At 39.3% G+C, this 10,375-nt stretch overlaps 1 protein-coding gene across 3 annotated transcripts in view; it reads right to left on the bottom strand.

The window, feature by feature from the left end:
• Window positions 1–10,375, bottom strand: part of cbfa2t2 (CBFA2/RUNX1 partner transcriptional co-repressor 2) — a 41,361-nt gene that overhangs the window by 23,801 nt on the left and 7,185 nt on the right. The window contains exon 1 of one of the 3 annotated variants that reach the window (XM_082136410.1): window positions 1,966–2,371. The exons of the other annotated variants lie outside the window; for them this stretch is intronic. The gene's annotated coding sequence lies outside the window, so the exon portion shown is untranslated. Of the gene's footprint in view, window positions 1–1,965; window positions 2,372–10,375 lie in introns of those variants that run through there. 3 annotated transcript variants of the gene reach the window in all.

Genomic DNA, 10,375 nt, shown 5'->3' with positions numbered 1-10,375 from the left:
TATTTCAAATATTTCAGCTATAGTTGCAAGTGCAATATTTATTATTTTAGTTTAGTTTAAGTTCTAAAATAACTAAAAGTAAATAAACTAAAACTTAAAATTAGACACTAATAAAAACGCACACCACAAAATGACTAAAAATAAATTGAAAACAACTTCTAAAATAAAATCTAACTAAAAATATTAATGATTCTGAGATAAAAAAAAATATATACACTACTGTTCAAATGTTCGATACTTAAAGTAGAAATTGATACTTTTATTCATAAAGGATACATTAAATTGATTAAATGTGAATTTAAGAATGATTAGAGTGATTTGTGAAGGATCATGTGACACAGTTATGATGCTGAAAATTCAGCTTTGATCACAGAAATAAATTACATTTTAAAATATATTCACATAGAAAACGGCTATTCTCAATTATAATAATATTTCACAATTTTGCATGTATTTTTGATCATATAAATGCGACTGTGGAGATCAGAATATTCAAAAAATATTGCCAACCCCAAACTCTTGAATGGTAGTATATAAATCTACTATAGTATTATGAACTGATTCCATCACTCTACTAAAGGTACAGTAAATATCTCAAGCAAAGTATTGAAGTAAAACACTAGAAATGGTGCTAAAATGTGCTTTCAGCACTAGTTGGATTCCAGTCCAAAGTTCTGAGTTTGTACAGAAAAGCAGACAGCAAGTCTACAGGGAAAAAAGAAATAACACACACACACACACACACACACACACACACACACACACACACACACACACACACACACACACACACACACTGTGCTGTCAGTATGACGGTGTGCAGTCGTCCTCGGGCTGGAGATTGTGTTAAAGTGACACACAGCAGACCTGCAGAAACACACACCGCTCAGAGACGAACATCAGTCCACAGACATCTCAAATATCTCAAAACCAAAATCACAATGTGATCGAATCTAGAGTTTCAAAAGAGATTAAAACTAAAGCTAAGATCTGCCAAAGTCTACAATGAAACGCAAGAACTCAAACATGATTTATAGCTCTTACTGTATGACACAATCCTGAGGGATTTAATTGAGTCTCCTGAGCAACATCAACCTTTTAATTCCTAATTGTTTGATCCGTGCACAAAGCTAATAATGCACAGCACAACCCTCTCCTCTGGCATCTCAGCACACCTGAAGCTTCTGCCACGTGGAACCGGGACACAAACCATCACACTTGATTCACCATGAAGGGCTTTTATAGAGATTACATTTGCAAAGAGCAGTTCTAGATGATGAAATATTTTACAGTGGAGCTGAAACACTTTCCATGTTCATTTTTCATTTCCATGACTGACCTCTTTAAAAGCCCCCAAATCACTATTTCAAAATTCCCTGATTATTCCATATATATATATATATGCATGATGAATATGGCGTATATTTATGAATAAACAAACAAAAAAAAACATAACAAATCTAGTAAGTAAATTTGCATTCATTACATTAACCCCATTCATATTATTGTAATTTTAAACATATAGTATAATAATAATAATACGACATATATAACACATTAATGTAGTAATTAAGATGCACTAAACAGATGGACTCTGATAGAAGTGCATGTGTGTATTTTTAAACCATTACCAAATTTTATGATACCACAGTATATTAATGTCTGTCAGATGATTAAATCAGAAAGTACTAAGTCTTACTGTGGAGAAAGAACTGTTGAAGTACCATAGTAAAGTACCACGTACCATGTTATTAACAAATGATGCTTCCAAGAATACTTCTTATAATAAATCATATTATTATAATGCTTTTCCATGGCGTATTTTCAACGGTTTGTAACACCAAGTTCTCCACAGACCCTTAAATCCACACATAAAAGTACCATAGTAATACCATGCTGAGGATAGAAGCACCTGGTTCCTGCAGCTCTGGATGGAATAGAGTAACACACACAGATGAAGCTCACCTCCTCTCTATGATAGTCCTCTCCTGCTCGTGTCTTATTCCAAACAATGTAAATCACTCTGGTTGCTCGTTCATATGTGAGGCATGTGTCTCAACTCTCTCACATATGTGAGCGCCGCAGTCGAGTCCTTCCCACCGCCAGCGAGGCACAGATGGACTCCAGATGGGTTATGGGATTTACAAAGTCTCTCTCTCTCTCTCTCTCTCTCTCTCTGTGCTGTCTGCATTGCTGATGATGTCACCGCACAAATCCCGCCCACTGTGTGGCTCTGGGCCAATCAACCGCTGCTCTATTCAATGCATTAAACTAAAGGAGACTCATTAACATAACTAACTGCTCTGGCACTCAAAGGCTAAACACAGTGCATGCCAGATAAAGGGAGGGAGTAGTTACCCATCACACCTCGTAATGTGTGTGTCGTTACTATAGCCTGAATTATTCAACATCTACGCTGTTCACATGCAAACACTGCTATTGTTGCTCAAACATTGCTCATGAGATCTGACTGATGTTACATGTTTCTTGTAAGATTGCTCGGGAGAAATCAATTGTTGATTCACACTAAGAGCACAGAGCTAGAAACACTTATAATGTCTGTCTGTATGTGTGTGTGTGTGTGTGTGTGTGTGTGTGTGTGTGTGTGTGTGTGTGTGTGTGTGTGATGGGTAGGTTTAGGGGTTGGTTTAGTGTGTGTGTGTGTGTGTGTGTGTGTGTGTGTGTGTGTGTGTGTGTGTGTGTGTGTGCGTGTGTGCGTGTGTGTGATGGGTATGTTTAGGGGTTGGTTTAGTGTGTATGTGTGTGTGTGTGTGTGTGTGTGTGATGGGTATGTTTAGGGGTTGGGTTAGTGTTAGTGTGAGTGTGTGAGTGTGTGTGTGTGTGTGTGTGTGTGTGTGTGTGTGTGTGTGTGTGTGTGTGTGTGTGTGTGTGTGTGTGTGTGTGTGTGTGTGTGTGTGTGTGTGATGGGTAGTTTTAGGGGTCGGGTTAGTGTGTGTGTTTGTGTGTGTGTGTGTGTGATGGGTAGTTTTACGGGTCGGGTTAGTGTGTGTGTGTGTGTGTGTGTGTGTGTGTGTGTGTGTTTGTGTGTGATGGTTAGGTTTAGGGGTCGGGTTAGTGTGTGTGTTTGTGTGTGTGTTGGGTAGGTTTAGGGGTTGGGTTAGTGTGTGTGTTTGAGTGTGTGTGTGCGTGTGTGTGTGTGATGGGTAGTTTTACGGGTCGGGTTAGTGTGTGTGTGTGTGTGTGTGTGTGTGATGGGTAGTTTTACGGGTCGGGTTAGTGTGTGTGTTTGTGATGGGTAGTTTTACGGGTCGGGTTAGTGTGTGTGTGTGTGTGTGTGTGTGTGATGGGTAGTTTTAGGGGTCGGGTTAGTGTGTGTGTTTGTGATGGGTAGTTTTACGGGTCGGGTTAGTGTGTGTGTGTGTGTGTGTGTGTGTGATGGGTAGTTTTAGGGGTCGGGTTAGTGTGTGTGTTTGTGATGGGTAGTTTTACGGGTCGGGTTAGTGTGTGTGTGTGTGTGTGTGTGTGTGATGGGTAGTTTTAGGGGTCGGGTTAGTGTGTGTGTTTGTGTGTGTGTGTGTGTGTGATGGGTAGTTTTACGGGTCGGGTTAGTGTGTGTGTGTGTGTGTGTGTGTGTGTGTGTGTGTGTTTGTGTGTGTTGGGTAGGTTTAGGGGTTGGGTTAGTGTGTGTGTTTGTGTGTGTGTGTGCGTGTGTGTGTGTGTTTTTCATGTTCGCAATTTTATAATATACCGATAATATGTTTATTTGTTTGTTTCATTTGTTTGCTTGTTTGATGGGACAGACATTTAAAACGTTCTAAACGAATGATTATGAATAAATCCTTCGCATGCGCATGATGTCAGATCATTTTCTTTTCACCTGAGGCGAGGAAGGACGAAGTTTAATAAATTCTGACATGTAATAAGAAACATTATCTACAATACGGTGTCATGTGGCACATGCTCTCTATCTCTTTCTCCATCTACTCCTGGACAAATAAACAGAACCCCGACTAGCGGCCAATCTCTCCTCCTGTCCCAAAAAAGAAAAGTAAAAAGTGCATGACCTCACTCTCAGAGACCTCGGCATCACAGAGAGAGAAGGGAACGTGATACGAGCAGGAATAACAAGACTTCACCATGTTTAGTGAAAGAGCCATACATCAGCAAGCCTGATTAATCTGTCAATACTGGAGATTATCACCTGAGAAAGAAATCATCATTCAGCTTGGGGTTTTTTTTGGTGCATTTTGAGATTTTTTAAAGTAAATATAATGTAAAAAAAAAAAAAGGAAAAAAAAAAGATATATGATAGTACATTAAATATATTTATTATTCAATATATATATATTATATTATTAAAATTTTCAAAAAAAAAAAAAATCCTGATCAGAATTAACTTACTCATCGTATGCTGTTTATCATAAATATTGCATGCATAGAGAGAGAAAAAATCAAACCAGTGATGGTAAAACCTGTTGCCTGTGAACAAACAGTGATCTGTGCTTTAGGGAGTGTGTTTGGGCCGCGACTCGAGTTGATGAGTGTTAACACCAGCTCCCTTCATTTGCATGTAAATGCACATCTATAAAGCTTGGCTTAAACAAAAAAAAAGACTTTCTGCTCAGAAATGCATCTGAAAGGAGTGTGTGGCCATTACACCACATATGGAGACGCCACAGAAGGCCTGTTTCCAATGAAAAACACAGTGTGTGCTGGGAATGACAGAAGACTAGCTCTGTTCTAAAGTGTGCTGTCTACCTAGAAAGCGCTTTAAGGCAACAAACAACACAAAAGCTCACGCTGCCTTCTCAAACGCCTTATTTTAGACAAATTCTAAAGCAGTTTTCCTTCAAGTATACTTTAAGATGAAGACAATACCAAAATGCACTGTGACTGTGTGGGAAAAAAACATCTAAGATAGCAGACAAAGCAAGAGAATAGCACTAATCTTGACTATTTTACCTAATAATTCTACGTGCAGTGAAATTTTCTGTGCTTATTAGACATGTTACATGTTAACAAATGACTCCAAAACAGCATTAGTTTTTGCATACTTTAAAAAAATAAAGGTTCTTTATTGGCATCGAAGGTTCCCATGACGAACCTTTAACATCCATGGAATCTTATATCGTAAAAAGCTTCTTTTTGGGGGATTATAAAACATTCTTTACACTAAGAAAGAAAAACGGTTCTTTAAAGAACTTCTGGTTCTTTTTGGAACCAAACATTTAAAATCCCCCCTTTCGGAACCTTTATCGAGAGCACATGTAAAGCGCACGAGTCATATTGTTTCATTTTGGGTGCGAATGTTCTTTTAAACGCATTATAAGGAGCACAGGAGCCTGTTTCTATCCAAATCGTTACAATCCTTCAATTCCATCTGCAAGACGTTTCCTCCATCTGTGGACGTAACGCAGCAGGGCGACAGATGTGAACACACTCGTCCTGAACTCACACACACACACACACACACACACACACACTGAGCGGACTGCTGTTCCAAATCCACATCCAATCTCCTCCACACCAAAATCTCTTTCCAAGCACTTCTCCGCGTCCGTCAGTCTCTCTCTCTCTCTGTTTGTAGTGGCATTCCTGCTCGGCTCTCGGCTCCAGTGTGTCTGGCCGCGCTGCACGCCTGGGAGCCATTAGTTTAAGTAAAGCCTGACACACACACACACACGACTCCTCTTACAAGACATACAGACAGAGTGTGTTTGTATGTAAGTGGGGAGACGTGTGTGAAAGAGTTTTGTGTGTGTGTGTTTACTTCTAGTTTGGGGTCCCCAGAAGTGAGTTGGGGTCACCCGGTAATGCACTCAGTTGAAACACATCAGAGAGCAGTGAATGATTTTCTCTGTCTTTTGTTGTTAGATTCACATTAATGACACAGACAGCAGTGGATTATTAGGCTGCTGTCACTTTAAGACCGAATGCACGGATCCAATATACTGATACACATGCGTTTTCCTTCTCAGCTGTTTATGTTGACCATTGAAGCCCAATTAGGTGGCAAAACGAACCTCAATACACAATACTCACATTAGGGCTGTCACTTTACGTTCAAAAAATCGATCGGACCAACCAACACAAGTTTCAAAAACGAAAACAGGGACTGGATTTTAACGGCCTTCTCTCGGAGCGCGTCCAGCTCGTCACGATACGCCCGCAGCGAACGCACGTCACACAGCGACTGCAGGCTCTGACACACACACATTACAGCAGATTATACTTATGCATAATGTGTCTCTTTTACTACAAAACTGTGAATTCTGCCGGTATGCAGACAGTCTCAGGCACACAGAGACAGATTCGGGCTACGGTCTACAATCGCCTACGTAGGAGAAATCTGTTTGACATTTCTAATGGTAAACACAGCCATGTTGAAGCCGGCAGTGATGTTTGTCAGTGATCTTATGACAGTCCACTCTGCTTATTGTCTTTTGAGAATGTTGCACTCCTGTTTGTCATTGTGCACGAAACTTCACGCCAATAAATCATCAGGAATATTGCTGACTTGTGCGTGTCTCAAGCGTGGCGCGCCCTCTTTACGTTCGTCCTAATGCCTGTTAGTTGTCCGTGGATTTGCCTATATTTGGCGTTTAAAATGGAAACGTCTTTAGACATGGAAAATCGATTTTACAATCGATTCAATGAATACTTATGTCTCAAAAATCAAACAGGATTTTTTCACAAAAAGTGACAGCCCTAGTATGCATGCATTCAGGTGAAACTCGAAAAATTTGAATATCGTGCAAAAGTTCATTTATTTCAGTAATGGGCTTTATGCACAGCTGCACTACTTCCTGAACTTCAGCCAGCTCTTTGTTTCCTGTCTGCCATTATTGGACAAACTGATTAATCCAGGTGTGTCTGATTATTGTTACTGAGGTCAGGCACACCTGGATTAATCAGTTTGTCCAATAATGGCAGACAGGAAACAAAGAGCTGGCTGAAGTTCAGGAAGTAGTGTAGCTGTGCATAAAGCCCATTCAACTTAAAAGGTGAAACTAATATATTATATAGACTCATTACATGCAAAGTGAGATATTTCAAGCCTTATTTGTTATAATTTTGATGATTATGTCTTACAGCTTATGAAAACCCTAAATTCAAAATCTCAGAAATTGTTGCTGTAAGCCATAATCATCAAAATTATAACAAATAAAGGCTTGAAATAGCTCACTTTGCATGTAATTTTCTATATAATATATTAGTTTCACCTTTTAAGTTGAATTACTGAAATAAATTAACCTTTGCACGATATTCTAGTTTTTTGAGTTTCACCTGTATAGTGAAGTGAGTTGTCTTTCGTGGCATATAGCGCTTTAAGAATGTGAAATCACTAGTTGTAAACAGCAATGCTTAAAAATGCATGCAAATGCTAAAATTATTTGTAAAAATGTGCCATGCAGTATTACATGCAGTATTCAGTAAGTAGTGTGCTTGTTTTTCATTTAATCTGAAACAGTGTTCAACCCCTCCCCCAACCCGTTCAGCTCGTATACTGTCACACTACACTGGCTTAGTGTTGCTAAGTTAGAAGTTAGTTTCTCCCCAACACTGCGTCTGTCCGAGTGTGTGTGCACGAGTCTGCACTTACAATTTATGAGAGGTGGGTCACACTCTCTCTTGGCAACACTACCCTAAAGTTTCCACTTTGGGAGCCAAGAAGAGAGACAACACACACACACACACACACTTTACTGTCAGACAGATATAATGACCATCAAATGAGCAGTATATACACAGCAACCCCGATCCAATCTTAAACATGATGGAACCATCATATTTGTTCATGCATGCGAATTATTAATGTTATTATGTTTGTCCCTCAGAACTAGTACAATACAAGCTGTTTGATGCCATAATGGAAGTGAATAATTCGCAGTATACACACTATATACTGCCTAGTACCCAGTCAAAAATACTATTCTTTCTACTTCAAAATTCCAGGTTTTATTCAAAGTGTTAATTGCCATTTCTTGGTAATTATTTGTGAAATTTACCTTGCAATTTCTAAGTGAAAGTTGTTTCTGCATCACCAGTGTATTAAAAAAATTGCATGTGCAACAATACGAAGTATTCAACAATAAATGTTTAAATAACAGCATTATCCGACGCTGTCATGTGACCTCAAGATGCTGCATGTTTGATTCAGAAAATGGTAATTTTGCAGATTTAACACATTGATCTTTTATTATTTAGCTAAAAGTGTCCGAGAACAGCAGGCTCTTCATCTGACATGAACCTTGCGAACTGAAGGTTTCTCTGGGAATCTCTTTTAAAGTGACGAAGAGGAATTCACTGCCTTGTTTTACAAGAGAAGAACTGATGTGAAGTAGATTAGAGAAACACACACCGCTCCATACCGAAGAGGTCAAGTCCCAAACCAGGTCTGACGACGACGCTCCAGTGTAAACAACCTCCAGACTATATTTAAGACTTCTATACCATCACTTTATTCAGTTAGTCAACACACACAGCCGAATGTCTTGAATGTCACTGCATTGAATACAAAATATCCAAGCAAAACATTTGATTATTAGACTTAAATTATCAAATAATGAACGTGTGGGCATAAAATCAACACATCCATTAAAATGCATGAGAAACCTTTGTAGGTGTGATTTACATGTCTGAGTGCTTTCTGAGGCCGTTGCGTAATGAAAGAAGGACGTAGGCAGTGACCTTGAGCCTGATTTGGAGGTGTATGTATCATATACATGTTGCACTATTGAAATAAAATGCGTCCGTAATCTCATCCGAGTGGGATGAAAGCATGGAAGAGATAACACAGCTGTAATGGGGAGACACAAAGAGCTGTGTGTTGGGCTATTACGTGTGGGATCCATGCCGAACGAAATCTAAGACAAGATGAGAGAAAGAGACTCGATGAAAGAGACTGTGTTCGGCATCAAAAAAGCATACAAATAAAATGTGAAACTGTATTAGTCAAAGCAGTCAGCGGGTCAAGTATGCTTGGAATAACTGATCACATTTGATCTGGATTACATAATCAGATTTAAAAAAAAAATTTACTTTTAATATTACATTTTAAAATACTCATAATCAGATTACAGACTGTTACATTACTTTACTTTTTTACAATTGCATTTTCACACAATGCCAGAAAATTATTCATAATTTATTCTCCCTAATTCTTCTTTTTACTTGCATACATACCAACAATCATGCATATGCATGTGTATTTACACACAAAACTATTGCATATGCAAATACATATAATGCATGCATCATAATATAGTATGAGCAGCAGAAAAACTGATTAAAACCAGAAGAAAGTTTATATCTCTGGTTCCCCTCCAGCACACCTGTGTTTATTCTGAATTCTCAGTCCATTTTTGGCCTCAAGGCATGAGAGCAGCTGTGTTATTGGCACAAACACACACACACACACACACACACACACACACACACACACACACACACACACACACACACACACCTGTGTTTGCAGGTGGTTCAGATGGAGTATGTATAGAGAACACCTGGAGGGAAAGAGACAGAAAGAGAGACGAGAGACACAAAGAGAGCACCCATGGGGCTTTTTACAATGTAAACCAAGGACTTAATTATAGTTGTGCAGATAAGAAGGGAAAGGGGATCTCGAGTGTGTGTGTGTGTGTGTGTGTGTGTGTGTGTGTGTGTGTAAGCATTCCTTCCCTAAGGTTGGATTGCAGGATCTGTTCTGGCTTGTCAAGACCACCGTTTCCCACAATCCCTTTGGCATGTTTGCTAGTGCTGGAATGCCTGAATCATTTTGGTGAATCCGCTACTTTACATCATCACATTGTCAAAACCTAATGACCTAACATAGTTTACACTGCCTATCTGTTAAGCTTTTAACAGATGTTAACTTATGAGGTGTCATTTAAGGTAGTATGCTGCCTATGTAGGACACGACTCAGCTCACTAGGTTTTGAACAGAGCCTACAGAATGTTTTCACAAATGAATTGTTCAGTATTTCACGAACTGGTTCACTGAAAAGAATGATTCGTTCACTCGCGTTCACATGCTGGAAATCTCACTCATATCCACGGGAGTGTTTGATGGAGGAGATCATCATTACAGCACTCCACACACTCTCAGAAACAGACAAAAAATAAAGCGTCTCATTCACTCTCACGTTCATTCAGAAGCACTGCTGCCAGTTCTACAGGAGAAATATAATGGATCATTGAAATGTGACACAGACATCCTGTTTAATGCGGCCGTATGGCCTGAAGCATGGGAAAGAGTTACACACACACACACACACACACTCCAGGTCTCAATGTCAACGCTCTGGTCAGTTCTCACAGTCTGGACTGAAGGCAATTTTGATCCCTTCTTTTTTTATATAGTCCGTGGGGCACTAACAGCCACAAAACAGCTGGATTTCCCATCAGA

Source organism: Leuciscus leuciscus (assembly GCF_965113295.1).
Source record: "Leuciscus leuciscus genome assembly, chromosome: 14".
NCBI lineage: Eukaryota > Metazoa > Chordata > Actinopteri > Cypriniformes > Leuciscidae > Leuciscus > Leuciscus leuciscus.
Note: the sequence above shows the minus strand (reverse complement) of the source record. Positions and strands in the feature narration are given on the sequence as shown.